Source organism: Callionymus lyra, chromosome 4 (genome assembly GCF_982586985.1).
Source record: "Callionymus lyra chromosome 4, fCalLyr1.hap1.1, whole genome shotgun sequence".
Taxonomy (NCBI): Eukaryota; Metazoa; Chordata; class Actinopteri; order Syngnathiformes; family Callionymidae; genus Callionymus; species Callionymus lyra.
Genome location: NC_141821.1, coordinates 12,561,806 through 12,580,799, shown reverse-complemented (window position 1 = coordinate 12,580,799; position 18,994 = coordinate 12,561,806).

The following is an 18,994-nucleotide window of genomic DNA, read 5'->3' as shown; positions in this document are numbered from 1 at the left end:
TAACGGGCGCCATCTTAGTGACGTAGATGACGCTATATGGAAGCTAATGCTGTGTCTCAAATCGCATACTTCTCTTAGTGCACTGGCGGTTAGTATGCATCAGGATAGGGTACATACTAACTATTAGGCAAATTCTCTACAGATAGTATGTCTCAAATCAAACCGCTACGCACTAACCGGATAAGATGCGACAGCTTCTTCTTCTTCTACTATTTAACGATGCTTGCGACCATTGAAGGCATGACGTAACTTCAGTTTACAACGTCAACGTCACTAAGATGGCGGCCGTTTAGGGTAGAAAGTGTCGATCGATTCACACTCAGTTTTGTGGACGTTTCAGTACACCAATTTAGTGTGCATGGCGCACTGCATGTCGCAGACTAAGAATTAAGACGCACTGATGGTTCTTTGCACACGGTTCAGGACCAGAGGAGAGAGATCCTTCCAGGGTTTTCTGAGACTCTTGGGTTTGTCTGTTTGTTGTCTTGACCTTTTAAGTATTTGTTTTATTGTTTTTTTTTTAATGTTTAAGCGCTTTGTGACCCTGGTCTTGAAAAGCAATCTATAAATACTAATTACTTAGGTTAGGTAGAAATTTATTGATGATTGAAATTGTTTTTTTTTCCAATTAGACACAGCAATACAGCAATTATTCAAAGAAATAAAAATAAAAATAAGAACAAGAAAAAAGAGAAATAAAGAGAAAGAACAAGATAATACAATCTAAGTCTAAAGTAAAAAGAAAAATAACAAAGACAAAGGATACAAAGACTAACATAAAATAGAACATCATGATACTTTCTTTATTATTTGCTCAGTGTCACTTGTCGCTTGTGCGCTTAAAATATAAAGTTCAAGTGCAGAAGTGCGTGATTTAGTAAATATCACAAGACTTCTCCGGATTGAAAACCAAGATTTAGACCGAAACAAAAAGTCTAAATATATATTCAGAAACAACTACAAACTGATGCTGTGTTATATATGTCCTGTCAACTGATCTGAGTGGACTGTATGGTGGCGTGCCAACATTTGTCATGTGTATCCTTAAGGGAGTCGGATAATAATCACGGTACATTACGCTTCATGGCCACTGTCAGAGTCTGAGACCGGACGAGGCAGAGAGAACACGAGACCATAGAACGTCGAGATGGAGACGAGACTGAAAAAAAGGACCATGATACTTGTCTACCAGACTTGTTTTCACATGTCAGATTTTTGAGTCCTCCCCCCTTGGGTGCACTTGAGCTGTGAATGGAGACAGACAATGTGTCTCATATCAGTTTTTGTTCTTTTAAACAGGGTTGGGTCCGAGCATTGTTGTACTTCTGAAAACCTCGACACCATATATGAAGGAAGTAACCAACCTACTCTTCATGAAGACATTAACTGTAACTTTGTGAATGTCATGCAACATCTGATAATATGGCGACTTAAATCTTATGGGGTTTGTTTATTCTAAAACAGAGTTTGAACCGTTTTTACGAGTGATGAGCGAGCTTGACCCAGTGTGGGAGTTTAGCTGCGTCTGTTTCTGCTCTACTTTACACTAACATTGAGTCATAGCTGTTGAGACATACACGCCAACTACGCGTTTCTCTTCATTTAACGCAGCTTTAATAAGCCTCCAACCAAGCCTCCTGCTCCTCCTCCAAGACTAGACACACAGACACTAAACTCGCTTCAAGTCGGCGCGTTCTCTTTGTAGAAATCTGCTGGTCTTGTTTAGGAACATGCTCAGAGAACACATGTGTCTTACATTCACTTGACTTCAGCAGTACAGCCTCATTTAAATCCTTTTATTTTGATGTCAAAGTTTCTTCTGCCACTATTCGCAGGATTTAAAGGTGCATGAAGAGCATTGGATACTCCCACCAACACTCTGGTTTCCTCCCATAAAACATAGTCGTGCGATTGGCTTGTGTGTAGGGCTGCGTGTGTTGTCAATAGTCGTCCAAATGCAAGACACTTGTGTTAGCGTGTGTGTGGCTTTAATTCTTTCATTGAACGAATCACATGCTCTATTAAGTCATCGTCAGACTCTTTGAAGATGATTGAACATGCGTGTGGGCTTCTTTCGTGTCGAAGAAGAATGTTGAAAAAAGAAAATATTCTCTTATTATGAAGTGTCACTTGATTCATTATATAACATTTAAACTAACCCTTTATTTTTATGACTGACATATGTTGTAATAGAAACCTTTTAAGGCAGCGGGTCAAACTCGGTCACTCGGTTTAAAATCTTTAACCTGGTCAACAATCCCTGTTTATTGAGCAGTCAATAACTGCCATTCAATTACATGGCATTTGGTAGAAATATCCCTGGGCCACGTTCAGAATTTAAAACTGTCCTCCTTCACCACAAACACCACCTCGCAATCGTAATATAAATCTAGTAAAAGGACGAAAAACCATTCATACATTCTGTCAGAATCATTTCCCTCAACATTTATTTGGGAATTTGTCATATAGTTAAATGTTCCAGCCAACTGTCTTTCAGGCCACATAAAGTGACTTTGAGGGCCGGTTTTGGCCCCTGCACCCTGAGTATATTTGGTGTATGTAACAAGTGAAAGGCCAGAAAAAAAACACTCCTGTACTGCAAAATCTTCCCAAATATTGGATTCTAAATTCTTGTCTAAATATCTTTCACACTTAACACTTGACAAAATCACATAAAGAGTACTAGTTCAGTTAGTTATAGGAAGGTAAAGCTTTGTTTTCCATTCTTATTTTTTTAGGCTGCCCTTTTTTCTAGTGTTTTTTTGTATCGATAAAAAATAAACCTTTGTAAATTATCAGATCATAAATTGTCATCAGAAGGTTATCCCGCTAAAACGAGACAAAGAAAACATGCTTGCCTTGTAAATGAACCGTACAAAAATAGTTTTCCTAGGGCTTAACTGAAACCAGTGGAAAATTATTTGAGCCTGTTTTACGTAAGCATCAAACATCAGCGGCATTTCTTTGTTGCAATAAAGTTGTATAATGGCGCCAGTTGTTCCCCGCAGAAGATCTTTAGCATGAGGGTGATGGTTTCTTCACGACTCATTGATAATGTTGTTTAGAGACCAACGTAGTTGATCAAAATCAAGATGTTTTTTCTAAATCAAAGCTAGTCATGTGTGCCACATGTTTCCACAAAATGTGGACGAAACAGTATTTTCCACACTGGAGTCCCTGTAGCCAACCAGCGCTCGCATTTGCTTTTTTCAAATAAAATTCCGAGCTTTTCATGACAAGTTGAATAAAACATTCCATATGTTGTGCTGTTGGAGCATTGAGATTGTTAGAGTTTCGGTGTGGCAGGCTGTCAGAGCCATTTCCAAAGCGGCATCATATCTAAGTGAGATCATTTTGTTGAATCACCCCCTGAAGCGATTCGCCTATGAGGGCCCCTAATAACTTTATTGCCACATATATCAAGACCAGATTTTGGTCTCGCTCCAATTTGTGGAGGGACTGGATGGCTATCAGTGAGCAGCTACACGGTTCTTGCACTGACTCCTGCTTCACTTCGACCTGCAGTGCTCTCTGGCTTCTGTTGGCTTTTTTTTTTTCCTTTCCCTTTGTTTGGCCGGCCGTCTTCATTAAATGTGTCAAGTTCCTTGTGCAACCTTCTGTTCTGCTTTCCGCTCTTGATGCCTTGCCCTTCTGTTGCTTGGAAACGTTTGACAAAGACGGGAATAGAGAGAAAAACAACACCTTCTGACATTCTAAACATCCAGGATTATGATTATAGAACGTAGATGAAAGGTTCTGAGTCAGACTGGACGAACAAACTCTCCTTGTCACTGCTGTCTTGATTCATTTTGTTACTTTCCGTAGCTATTTTGACAGCAGATGTAGATTATTAGAAGATGTAATTGCTTCATGACTTAACATATTTACTTATTTAAACAAAGAATGGAAATCAGATTTGGTTTAAAGACACAGATTAGACTTGTTTACAAATTTCATGTCTGTTTAAATCCTTTCTTAAGCTCTGGCTCCACTGAAAATAAACCATTATCCTGTAGGTCAGGGGTGACGTTTACCTGACACGAAGTTCCACCACCATTCTTTATCACACAAGCATCAATAAGAAATGCAATCAGTTGGAGAACATTAGTATATGTGGTTAAGTAAATTGGGTAAACATACTTTAGCTCAGGATTTTCCCATCACTGATAATATCCAGATGAACTTTTGTAGAATTTGAAATCTCAATTTTCTTGTTATGGAATGAGCTGATTTGAATTAAGAGTGCTGCATAACTGCTTAACTCGCCTGTAGAACACACCGAGTAAAAACATGTATTTGAGCTCACACTGAAGCTTAAGCGTTAACAGATATTAACAAAACCTTCTAACATTCGTGGATCCAGATGGGAGTCAGAAACCCTACTGAAATGTTACAGCCAAAAGGAAAGGGAGTATTCATTACATCTTAATAAATAAAAAGCTGGGAAGTTTAGGAAGTTCTTTCTATTTAACATTAAAAAAAATGGAGAAAATGTTTAATTTGTAATGTACATAACATTATCAAGTTGTAATTGATGTATAATGTAAAAAGAATGGGTGGTTTTGTGCAAGCCTGACTGGGATGGAAATTAAATAACTGGGAAAACTACATTCAAACTATACATCGAAATAAGATTTTTTTTAAAAGGCGACAAGTTCAGTGTGTCCCCAACCTCTCGCCCTTAGTAGCTGGGATAGGCTTCCAGCTAGGGATTAAGCTGTGGAATATCTGGTTGACCACGGTTGTATATTTTATTTTGTGCCGTAGCCTTTCCTCGAGATCTGTTATCTGCCTTCTCTCACTTTTCTGATCGTAAACCTCGTTTATCCTCAGCTCCTGCTATCAAAGCAAACACTGTTAGAAAAGATAACGTGATCAACGATGACTTGTGTTTTTGAGAAGTTCGAAAATTTCGTCATTGTAATAGAACGGCAATATTGACATGTTTACTGGGGAAGGCCACCATTTATCACAAATGATGGTGATGAGGCTTTTTCTTCATCACTTATCATGACTCATAGCTTTTTTTTTTTTTTTTTACTCAGAATGTGTCAGAGAAATTGTAAAGCCCCATTTATAAGCTGAAGGTTGGTGACAGTTAATGAATTTATGGCATCATATTTGGGATCCAGAGTGTCTTCGAGCAAGCGTGGGGGTCAAAAAAAACAACAAATGATTGATGTATTACATCTCTTTGAACATTCAGGATTCAGAATGTGGCAATAGAGCTCGAGGATGTCAGGACACACTGATTTATTTTAGTCTGCTGGCAAACACATGCAACGGTTTGACAGGAACGTGATGTTGCTTTCTCACGCCAGACCGTTGACGTCGAGTGTGCTCGGCCATATGTCCTGCCTGTGAACGCCATCAAATCCATTTGGCCTGTTTTCCCACTAGAAAGGCTTCATTATCGAGCATAAAAAGGCGACTGTAACAACTGCTCGGGTTTGTCTGATGTTCAGAAACTGCCTCATGCTTTGTCTCGCCCGATTATTTGAAACGTCGACGCCGCTATTCAATGCAGCGAAAATATGCTCTTAAGAAAACATTTCATTTATGAACCGTTAAAAGCCTTACTTGCTGTCATTTCAAGTAGAAGACGTCCATTGTTGCACTTTAGTTCCAGTTCGCTGATTTTTCTTTAAAACATTTCTAATTTCCTGTTCATACACTGGTGAGGCCGTCGACTCGTGCTTTTGACCCTGTGAGAAGAGGAATTGTGGTCACTGACGATGTGAAACTGTTGCACGATTAAGGAACTTGAATGTTTCTATATTAATGGAAGAAACAAGCGAGTCAAGGATGTGCTTTGATACTGAAATAGTTTTCACTTCTTGTCAGTGGAGAATTTAAAACCCTACTTCCGGAATCGACGTCGCTACCGGCGCTCTTGGATTTGAAGATCCTACTCCTACTAAAAAATACTGTTTAAACAGGAAGCTTCTGTCACTTTTTACATGAATAGAATTAATTAAATAAAATGTTTAATTGGACTTTACCACTTATATACAATAATAATAATAATAATAATAATAATAATATAATACTGGTGCCTTCAAACCCTTCATTTCAATGCTAATTTACTAAAAAAAAAACACTTTAAAATATCCAATAACTCCAGGATGTAAGTAAGTAAGTAAGTAATTTTTATTTGTGTAGCGCTTTTCAAGACCAGGATCACAAAGTGCTTAGACAATCAAAACAATATTCAATAAAGTATATACTTTAAAGGTCAAGATAAAACTGATAACACAAAAGTTCTGACAGAGTTCCAGAAAATCAAGGAAAAGCCTGAACAAATAAAAATGTCTTAAGATGTTTCTTAAAGGAGTCAGTAGACTCCATCAAGCGCAAAGAGAGAGGAAGATCGTTCCAATGCTTAGGTCGGTGTCATTTATGAGACCTTGACCCAAAGACAAACAAATTTGTTTTAGGCCCTTGGGGTCACCTTGACCCTGAGACAACACGAGGGTTATAGGATGGTAGAAGGGCTACTCTACGACTCCAGCAACAGGAAACATTTCGACTACTTAGGTTGATTTACTTTTACGATTTGTTCTTCCTCAGAATCTTCCCTCTTACTTGAACAAATGCTTTACATTTTCCACGAATGATCCAATAAACCATTGAACACATGTTGCGCTTCCAAAGTTCTGGAAGATCCACAGAGAAGAAGTGTCATTGCAAACCCATGAAGGATGAAGTCATCGGACAAGAAGAGTCATTTTCTTATTGCTGTACTTCCTCATTCCTATTATCCGTGTGATATTCAGTCTCTTTCCTTTTGAATTTCCATCCCTTAACGTCTTTGCTTCTGTTCAGACAGCAGGGTAGCTGCGAATATCTGATTTCATCCAGAAGTTGAAGGGAAATGTTACACTCGGCTCTCACTGTTGTGTTGTTGTTGTTGTTGTTGTACCTTAAGCTCACACCTCGTTCGCGTCTCGCCGCCTCTTCACTACTGTGACCCCAGAAGTCCGTCCTCTCCTCTCTGTCAATAGCAGGAATTGTTATCCCGACTGCCAAGCGGCTCCGACACTGCAGGAACGAACTAACTCCATTTCACCGAGTCAGAGTGCAGTCCTCGGAGAAACCAACCTGTCTGGCCGGACAAATAGAGACAGACAGCGTGGAAAAAAAGGAGCTGCAGTCGGACAAAGACGGAGGGAGGAGGAGGAGATCCAGACAAATGAACGCAAGAGCCCGAGCGGAGCAGAAATATTCACAGTCAAATGCAGTCGAAAAGGGACATCAGTGAAAAATGGATGAGAGCTGGAATTGATTGTGGAAAGAGAGATGGGAAGAGAAATGGGGGGGGGCAGGAGAGAAAGACGGAAAGAAGGGAGTGAAACTGTGGTTGACAGTCGGATAGATAAATGTGTTTGCGGGCAGACAGAGAAAGGAGAGAAGCGGTGGAGTAAACAGAGGATGAGAAAGTGAATAAAGAGTTTGTTTAATGAATATCTGATTATATTCAACTCTGACCAGCATGTTAAAAGACTTTCACACACATCTTTATATTTATATTTAGAAATAAAGGGGTGTCATGTTTAAAATGATCAACTTTATAAACTATATTCATAATTATATTTAATTTATTTACAGTAAATGAAGACGCAAAAACATATTGGTGTTTACTAATCTAGACAATGGAAAGCTGCTAAAATCTTAACAAAACCAAATTTATTTTTTACTGTATTGATGACCTCTTTAGTTTTCTCTTATAATATTGGTTAACATTATACATAATGTATAATAATTATGTTTTTTTAGTTTAAATAATAACACTAATATTTTTGTTTATATAGTACTATATATATTATATACTAATATATTACTTACAGACCTTCAGTGCCATGTGAAAAAATACATTGTATATTCTTAAAAATGCACAAATTTAACAACCATATGATAAAAGATGAATTCCATTTAGTTATTTAAAAAAAAACATTAAAAAAAATTCATTTAAAAAAACATTAATGTTTCCAGTTGACCGTTAAAAGAAGACATTACATCAAAGCCAGTTTCAAGAGTACATTTTTAAAATTAGTTTTAGTCACAAACACTACGTGAAAATATCCATCCTTCTTTTATTTGTATTTATTTTAGATAAAATTACAATGTTAACTACCTTTTTTTGTATTCACAGGGAAATCTACCTGTCAAATCAGAACCTTATCATTTATGAGATGGTTCGTGCCGGCAACAAATGTTTTTTTTTCTTAATATATATATATATTTTAATGATTATTATTTTGTGAAGTGTTCTCTGGGGTTATGCCAAACTATAGAACATTCTTTAAAGTCTTAAGAAGCCAGTGAATATCTTCCAGTGTTGTTGTTCTTGTTGTTGTTGTATTTAGAATCTAAAATAAACTGTTGCAAATTGCGTGAGCTTGACAATGCCTTTGGAAAAAATGTCACGTTAGTTTCAATCTGGTTGATCAACAGTTTTCTCTGCTCGTGACTCATCAGACGTCAGATGGTGTTCGTGGAAATCAGTCACAACAGCTGTTGGCGTGAGTGACCTGCCACTGTACTTCCCCACATCCTCTCACTCGATAATCGAAGAGGAACTCAGAAGAGGTGATGAAAAAAAATTCTGTCAGACCTTGTGACTCATTGAGAAAGAAAAAAGTTACTGCTATATTTCTGAACTAAACAGGATTAAGGCGGGGAAACGTCAAGAGAGATGGAAGTGTTGTATAATTGCTCTACTTTGACTCTGTGGTTTGGATCGTCCCGGGCCCCTGCAGCAGCTCTGGAACAATGAGCAGCGTCTCATCTTGCATCGGCCCCTTCTCACCGTTTCAGCTAATCTTTACCATCGCACGCTGAGCTGCTATTGTTTGGGTTTCCTCTTCTTAATTGCCGGGACGCCCCTGCTGCTGTTTCAGGTTTCTGCCTCGACTCCCCGACCCGTTTGGGAGGCCGGAGCTAGGTTTACCACCTGTGGTGATAATTATCAACTCCACAAAGAGTTGGGACCAGAGGGAGAGAGGGAGCTTCAATGACTGTGTTTGTCAGTGACGGAGCTGTAAACATCATTCAATATTAATAACGTCTTTTCCTGAGAAACCCAATCGAGCGGAAATAAACTTTCTAAAAAATCCAAGTTACTCCCCTTTATAAAATAAAGATCAGATAAGTAAGTTTGTTTATATTTTGATTTATTTTCTGCAGAGTTTTAGTAAACCTCATTTATTATTCTTTAAGGACGTATTTAGATTTTTCTTTTTGAATAAAAGTATGAGTTTCAGTAAACACACACACAAACATACATTTTATACTGCTTCTTCCCTTACGGGGAACGCATGGGGTTCTACAGATCATTAGGAGTACTCGAAGAACTGACATTTCTCCGATCCTTAAAACTCTTCACTGGCTTCCAGTTTCTTTCAGGATCAACTTTAAAATTCTGGTTCTTACTTTCAGATCTATTCATGGTCAGGCTCCTCCTTACATCACTGATCTGATCCAGCCTTACACCCCAGCTCGGGCTCTGAGGTCTGTGGATCAGAATTTACTTATGGTTCCTCGCACACGGCTCAGGACCAGAGGAGAGAAATCTTTTCAGACTGTTGCTCCTAAGCTTTGGAACAATCTTCCTCTCTCTTTGCGCTTGATGGATCTACTGACTCCTTTAAGAAACATCTTAAGACGTTTCTATTTGTTCAGGCTTTTCCCTGATTTTCTGGAACTCCTGTGTTTTTCTCAGTATTATCCTGATCTTTAAAGTATATACTTTTTTGAGTATTGTTTTGATTGTTAAAGCGCTTTGTGACCCTGGTCTGGAAAAGCTCTATATAAATAAATATTACTTACTTACTTACTTACTATGTATGGTTTGGACTCTGGACGAATGCGAGTAAACCAACGAAAGCGCTGGAACTATTTTTGCTATTTTTAATTTCATAAAAATATAGCAAAATAAAAATAAAAAAATAATAATGTCTATTTATATAGCGCCTTTCTAGACCAGGGTCACAAAGCGCTTTGAGGGACACAAGCTTGTCTGGAGCTGGGATTGAACCTGCAACCTTTTGGACTGCAGACAACCACTTTACCATTTGAGCTATGACGCCCCAAAATGACAGAATTAGACGTATAACATTTTCATAGGATGAAATATGAGGATGATTGGTAAAAAATATTTTTGACATCATCATTCTTAATTGTAAAGGAAAAGTACCCAAAACAACAATTAAAACTTAATATTAACTGTTAGTTAAAGTGTCCATAAACTGAGCAAATCAATCCTTAAAAAGGAATGAATGGAAAGTCACATCAATTCATATTATTTACAATGACTGAACCCCTCCTTCCTTATTTTTTGTTATATTTTCAATAATATAACTTTTTTATTTTTTTTTATTTTGATGCATTATTTTATAAACATGAAAAAAATAATACTGGACAATATCGAGGAGCAGAAACTTTTGCTTAAAGGTCTCGGTCTTCTTTATCTTGAATGGTCTTTCAGATCATCAGACATTGTTTCCACAGTCTTCCTCACTATTGTTCTCTGCTCCTGCAGAGACATATACTGGTGCCTCACTCCAGCCGGAACTAAAGGAACATCTCGGATGAAAAGTGAAACGTCTTTCTAGAACTCTGGGAAAACCATGATCTGCATGAATGAGAATCTTCACAGACAAGCAAATCAAATATTGAACTCAATCCAATTTAATATGTAACCTTTTGTCCATGATGGAGTCTACTGACTCCTATAAGGATCTTAAGACGGTTTTATTTGTTCAGGCTTTTCCTTGATTTTCTGGAACTCCTGTTGTGTTATCAGTGTTATCTTGACCTTTAAAGTATATACTTTATTGAATATTGTTTTCATTGTTTAAGCGCTTTGTGACCCTGGTCTGGAAAAGCGCTATACAAATAAAAATTACTTACTTACTTACTTATATTAGTTCGAGAGTAAAAAAAAAAAGGATTAATTCGATTTACATTAAAAGAAATTAAAATACATTTTAATTTCTACTTCACTTGAAAAAATGAATTGAATTTCTACTTTTCTTTTCCATGTTATCTCTGGGTCAAGCTGACCCGAAGGCCTGAAAACAACCAGGGAGGTTGTTCACCTTGACTAAGAGACAACACAAGGGATACCACAAACACATTTGCTTTCAGGGCTTCACATCACCTTGACCCTGAAAGGTTAAACAAATGAAATTTGATTAAAAATCAATTTGACTTTTTACAAAAATGTTATTTACATTAACTTACCTCATACCATTAATGTGAAAAGTTAACATATTAATTGAATTCATTGTTTGATTTATGTTGAATTTACACGCCAACTTTTCGTTACAATTAACAAATAGTTGGCGTTTCCTCGATAAAAAATGAAGAGACATAACCATGTAAACTGTGTCAAGAATGGAGATTTGAGTATCTTTCCACACGATGACAATTCTGTCCCAAAAATCACAATATTATGCAACCAAGTAATTATTTAAAAATATCCCTAATACCCGGGTGTTAATGACTTTTTTAATGATAAAAAGAAAATCCATATTAAAAATATATCAAAAACACTTTTGAATTCCATCCAGAGATTTGTTTTCTTAACACTAAAAAAGGGAAGTAGATCTGAGTTTTCAAGGAACCGTTCACAACAATCTACAGGTGCAGTGTTTTTTTGTCAGGAGTCAGCAGAGCCCCTCGAGAACAGAGAAACCCCCCGACAGTCGCCTCCTCTGTGATCTGAAGAGGGTAATCTCTCATAATTCAAGTTGGCTAAATTCAAGGAAAATCAGATCAGCTCAGCAAACTGCGAGGAAGCAATATCCCAGTGCAATTCCTCATGACCTACATAGCTTTTCTCAGTTTCCTCCCTCTCCGCCGCTGCCCTGCTCTCCGGGGCTTCTCCCTGTGATGATGAGCAGCAATATTCATCATCTCTGCCACCCAACTGGAGGGAGGAACAAACGGAGGGAGAGACAATCCCAAAAAAAAAGAAGAAAAAAACTGAAATATCTCTCCAGAGCTAGAAGAAGAGGCTCAAACGACCGGCTTTCCAGAAACGTGATTAAGCGGAACGAGACAATGGTGAATCTGTGTCTCTATAAAAAATGATTGCGTGATCATGGAGGCGTCTGCGATCGGGACAATTTCCATCACTGATGATGTGAAGATTGCAGACGAGTTGGATACGAACACATGGGAAAAACCACGTGCGTGGACGCCAACACGCCTCGGAGAGAGAGACAGCGTTCTCCCTCATCATTAATTCAGGATCCATCACTCTCACCCCTGAGAAGCTCTCCATGCTTCCCGGCAACATTATGCATATTTATTCATACATCTTCTCCGCTTCAGTAAATGTCACTGTAAATGTTTCTACTTCTAATGAAGCCATTGCTCTGTGTTTTTGTTCTGCTCCTGCGGCCGCGCCCTCCTTCTCGCCCCCCCGCCCCCCTGCCCGCGTTCCAATGAGCAATACCCCTGCCTCCGTTTCACACAAGGCTCTTCACCCTCCATTACTATGAATGTCTCTGAACATCAGAAGCGCTTTATCCAGCCCTCTGTTAATTCCACTACACTTAGTTTCACCTCAACCCCAGACGCCTTTGCTGGAGAAAGGCTGTCTTTGTGGAAGCGACTCCAGACCTTGATCTGAGCCAGCACCCCCCCAACCCACCCCCAAAAACCCCTCCTCGAGAGTCAGCAGGGATTTGTCAGGGTCTCTTCTGTTTCCCCGTCTACAACCCGGAGCCTTTGGAGAGTGAGCCGATTTCCCGCAGCATGTTTGTCACTCCGTGCTTTGTTTGTAAATCCACGTCTCACTCAGATTGGTGTCACACGGAGAGCAGTGGATTAACCCTCATTTCCAACGTCTTCCTGGCGTCGGAGACTCACCCCGGGCGTCATTATCTCTTCATTCTCACCTTTTTCTGTCCCTCACAGAGATCAAGGTCAAATATTTATTCCAGGATAAAATGCAACATGAAGGAGGGGTGTGTGATCGTCAAAACCTTGTGAGCAAGCTGATTTTTAAATGCTAAATTCTGACCCTCCTCTGTTTATTTACAAACTCTGGAAATCCATTACAAAATCCTGTCAAATTTTGAAATAAATTTTAAAAAATGAATTAAATACAGTTGAAATAAAGTCCTCTGAAACAAATTGACAAAATCACGGAACACATTTTCACAGATTTAAAAAAAAAAAGAATGGAAAAAATTCCAAAATTGAAACAAAGTTACGAAATATTCAAACAAACTGACAAACGTAGAAACACATTTTCTGACAAATTTAGAAACTTTGAAAACAAACTTACAAATAAGGTGACATATAAATAAAATTTAGAAAATCATTATACAAATTTACCCCCAAAAAAACAAAAAAAAAACACAAAAATATTCATTATATTTTGGATTTTCTCCCAGAATTCTGCACCTGAAGTTCATATTAAGATAAATAGGATTCTGGTCCAGATTTAAAAAGACAAGATATAAAAAAGATATATATAAGGTGATACTAAAAACCCATTTTGATCAAGAGACAAGGAGGTCCAGGATAGTTTGATGGTATAGAGTTTTTTTCCTGGAGATATGCATTTGATCCTTGTAAGCACCACATGAATCACTACAGGAACTCCAGTATTATCTTGATCTTTAAAGTGTATATACTTTTTTGAGTATTGTTTTGTTTGTTTAAGCGCTTTGTGACCCTGGTCTGGAAAAGCGCTATATAAATAAATATTACTTACTTACTTACTTACTTACAGTAAGTACACACACAAGGAAAATATAGTATTTCTAGAAACAAGTCTGGCATTTGTAGTCGACTTCAATTATTTAAAAACTTTCCAGCTGTGCACGTAAAACTTCTTTATTAGTAATAAAACCCCTTTCAAATGCAACCTTCAAATGATGGTATTGAATAAAGAACTGTTGGAGTATCTGGTGATTTGAATACAATGAATAATTTGCATGATAGGTTTGTTAAAAACTATTATTTTGGAGTGTGATCATAACTATACGCTAGCATCAACAAGATTGCTGCAATATTTTTAAATAATTGATACTAAACTTTTTTTCCCAACAACAGTTAAACGTGTGCGACAAACATCTCCAATCGTCCTTGTTAATCGATCGCTTCTGCTTTAATGAATACAACGTTTAAATCTATTAATGATTGAGTGAAAGGCGGAGGAAATGTCGCAAAGCTTTCTAGTCTTCTGTAAACATCAAATCATGACGTCGGCAAAAGTTCTGAAGCTTGTTTTAAGTGATTACATCTGCCAGGATGAATGAGATGCAGCATATATCAAAGATTCTTCTTTTTTATATAAATTTTTGAGGTATTATATCTGGGGTGATTAAATGGTCCTGGTCGGGCCCAGTAACATGACATCAGCAGAAGAGAACATCAGGGCTCGTGTGCAGCCACAGTCCAAATAAAATGGACCCAGAATCAGTTTAGATCTCCAGCAGCTGCTTGTCAGCTTGATTCCCTCCATTACATAAATGTTTTAGATGCGAAAATACAGCAGTGAGCTTTACATCCAATGCATGCAAGTGAGGAAGTCATCGTGCACCCGCAGGGTAAACAAGTTTTCAATTAATAAATGTTAATGAAAGTCAACTTCATTTGAATCTTCTGTTCTTTTCCTTTTTTTTTTGCTCCGCTGTGAGCCGTGAGGACTTTATGAGTTTCGAGTAATAGTTTTTTGATATTCCTGCTTTAATCTCCTCCACGAAAATAAACCTACCATTAAACTGATAATAAAATAAAGGGTTCATTTCAGTGTCGCTGTGAGGCACAAACAGTGACACCTTATGGATAATTTACTGTCGATGATAAACGTCTGAAGGTTTTTGGAGGATTTCCCAGAACCAAGTTTCTTTGAAGCTGGATTCAGACTGTGGCCCCGTTCATTGTGAGTACTTGCTAGAAAAATATTATGTCATAACGTATTAAATAATTCTGTAAGTAAATAATTCATAATAATTGTATTTTAATCGACAATTAATGGTATTTAAAATCTCTTTATTTATTTTGCATTCGTTTTTTTTATTTAATTATTCATTAATTATGTTCGTGTATGTTTATTTAATCATTAATTATTTGAATGTATCTTTTTGCTTTCTAAACTTTTCATGTTGTGTATCGTAATTATTTTCCGATGTTGAAACGTCAAACTGAATTTCATTGTACAGCACTGTCCCAACAATGCTGTACTTTGACTATAAATTAATTTCCATTCTATTGTTTTCTGTAAAAAATAAACCTTAAAAATATGATTTTCTTCTCCTTCGTCCCATTTGTTTCAAGAGCTCACTGTGTGTGTGTCGGTTTTCTTTCTCAAACACACACAAAGTTGCTGTCGAAGACTGTGAAAACATGCTGGGGTTGGAGGTAAACATTTAAAAAAAAAAAACACCTCTGGCACAGAAGGATAACTCCTGGTCGGGGCGAACCCAAGACAAGCCTGAGGGATAAAGTTGGGCGACCTGAATTTGAAAAAGGAATGTATTTGACATCTTGTTTGAGTCTAAATACATAATGAAGTGTCTTGAGTTTCAGTTTCTTGTTGTCATCACTGTTGAGGAAGTTGGACTCGGTCAAAGGTCTGCGTTGCCACATACTGATGAGTGAACAGCTCTGTCTGTCATGTGGTCGGAGGTGAACCAGGTTCTACTGTACCTGCGAAAGAAACGTCTCTACGCAAAGTTAGGCCAACCTTTGGCTCTATATATATATATATATATATATATATATATATATATATATATATATATGGGTCAGTGTGAATATGAACATGTGGAAATGTTCCATTATTTCATTTTCTGAGAACATGAATTTATCTTATTTCTGATTTTTATCACACACATATTTACATATATCCTGTGTACACTATTAGAATAACGTTTAAATTAATGCATGTTATTAAATATAAGTAATCTTGTATTATTTTACTTACATTTTTCTTATTTTGAATCAATTTACTTTGATTAAAATGTTGAATATATTAACCTATATTGTACCCTGATGGTCTTCTTATTTATCACATTTAATGCTAGTTACATAATTTTAGTTCTGAGATTATATATATATATATATTTTTGCATGTATATTTTTTTGAACAAGTGTATTGCTGTAGAATCTGAAGACACTATAAGGTAAATCAATCACTATTTTTTTTCTTAATCAGTCCCATTTCACATTTTTAAAAATAAAGACCCCCTAAATCAGACATGTGCAAATTGTGGCCCTTTGGCCATATTCGTGTGGCCCTCATAGAAAAAATGTATGTGTGTGATGGCTTCCTTTTTTATTGGTATTTATTATTGTATTAACACTAAATATACATACACAATTATTTTTTTTATTTGGGATGTTTTCCCTTTTGTTTGTTTGTTTTTCCTTTTTGTGAAAATCTCATGCACCTCAAACTACCTTAAGTGAATATGGAGATAATTTTTTTAATATTTATTTAATAAAGTCATAGCTCAGATGGTAGAGTTGTTGACCTAAGGCCGGAGAAGTTGTGGGTTCAATTCCGGACAAGATTGTGGCGTTGTTTCCCCCTGAGCAAGACACTTTACCCGATTGCTCCTTGTGGTTGAGCTGGTGTGCTGCGTCGCAGCCTACTCCCATCAGTGTGTGATTGTGTGTGTAAATGGGTGAATGTGTAACTTAGTGTAAAGCACTTTATCTGCTGAATTAGCATTAAAAAAGCGCTGTATAAGTAAGAGCCATTTACCGTAAGAGCCAATTATAGTTTCTTATTAACCCATGTGTTCTTGGGGTCTTGACCCTTAGATAACTTTGTTGTTTCTGTTTTTTTTCCATCTAATTTTGGCCCCTTAGCTCCTTTCGTTTGGCCAGATGGCCCCTTAAGACCAGTATATAATGTGGCCCCTAAATGTTAAATAATCGCCTACAAAACAAAAACACCCGTTAACAAAAATGAATGAGGTGGTCATAATGTTTTGAATGGTTTGTGTCGAGTGGTGGATGAACTTGTGTGTATTATAACACTTACACGTACAAACAAAACCACACAAAAAAAAAAAACAGCTTGGAACCGACTCAAAAGACAGAAGGGTCTATTGAGGAAACCGAGCTCTGACTCGGTGCCAAAGCGGTTCCTACCTGACCGTCGGCGAACCGAGGGCAGGATAATGGAATCAAGTCGCGCGGCACCTATAAAACGTCTGCTTTTTACTGGAGCTAATTATTCATCAGGGCTCCACTAAAAAGATTACAGTGCGGATAAATGTGACGAGGAGAATCCTTTTAAAGCGGCTCTTTTATTGTTCCCCCACAATCGCCCTCTCGTTTCAGATACGCTGCCGGCAGACACCCTCGTGAAATGACTCGACGCATTGTTCCCCACGCGTTTGATAGAGACCCTCCCGCTCCAACTTAACATGCGTTATCGGCCAGACAAAAGGCGGGAATGAAGTGACTCAATCCAGACTTCCTCTCAGAAATGAAAGCCGTAATATGTTGAAGGAGGACTCTTATCTTAGCCCACGGTATCACCTCTTAGTGTACTTTGTGAACAAAACCCCTTTTTTTATATATATAAAAGCCTCCATGATCAAAAGGTAAAACTTCTTCTCCAGACTTTCTTCTTCAATATATTAATTATTTTTTATCATAGTTGTGGCTTTTATAATTTCGTCTTCATGATCTGCATGTTAATGGCTCCATGGTTCTGTGTCTGCTCTGCTTCTGAGCTCCTCATCCGCTTTGATGCCCCCTACAGGTCGTGAACTTCCTAAACCGCAGACCAGCCACTCTAAACCGTGTTCTTGTGTTACAGTAAAACAACAGCCAGGGTTGACCTCAGTGGTTCGTAAAGATGGCGGCGCTCGGCTGCAAGTGCCTTCCTTTATGGTTGCGTAATAGTAACGTTCTCACTCCAAAATGAATCATTTTCCTTCTGTAGGCAAAAAAGGTAAAATTGCATTTTTATTAGCATGTGTTTAGAAAACTGTGGAGTGACTTTCTGGCACCGTCTGTAGACGGAAATTAGTAGAAATATTAATATTTTTTAACAGAAACGTACAAATATTATATTTATAAATGAGTATATCGAAGAGGTAATAACATAACTGATGGCTACATCCATAAAAATAATGTTTGTAAAGGGATAATAATAATAATAATAATAATAATAATCATAATAATAATGTACAAATGTGTGTATATATGCTGTATTTACATGGATTATATTGGACTAACTTGTGTTATATTGTTTAGTAAAGATAATGCAAACAATGTATTGCTAAGAGTTCTTATGTATTATGTATTTTTACGAAGGAATAAATGGCAATTTTAACAAACTGAAGAATAAGTGAAAGTGGTAGGTAATAAAATAACATATTTTTAATCCTACCGACTCATTTTTGAACGACGGTGTTTTGTCTTAATTTACCTTAAATTTTTATCTCTATTTATTTTATTTCTAAGTAATAATAATGACATACTTATGACGTAAAATAAGCAAAATATATTTATTTTTTTAATTTAATTTAAAACATGTAGATCTCATGGCCCGCCAAGTCATTTTACGTAGCCTGTCAAAGTCCATTAATGTTGATGCGGTTAAACTATAAAGATGCTAATGTTTAAGATAAGATAAAAACATTAATATCAACGATTACAGAGACCTTTAATAACGTTAAAACTGATGTTGAAGGGAATGAAAGAACAAACAAAGGATAGATTGAGCCTCCAGAGATGGATGGATAGATCAATACCTCTGGGAAAAAATACAAAGACAATATAACCATCAGACTCGTACTTTCTGTTGGTAAACTTTATTTTATTCTGCTAAAAGATTTTGACCTTGTGTGTCACTGAGTTCGACACCCCTGGTGTAGACACTACTCTAAGATCAAGAAGAAGTCCATCAAGAGTGTGCAGTCATTTCATTCAGCGACACACATTCTGACTATTAATCAACAAAAACAGGGTCTATCGAGCCTGAGCTGATGTGTATCCTCAGAAAAGA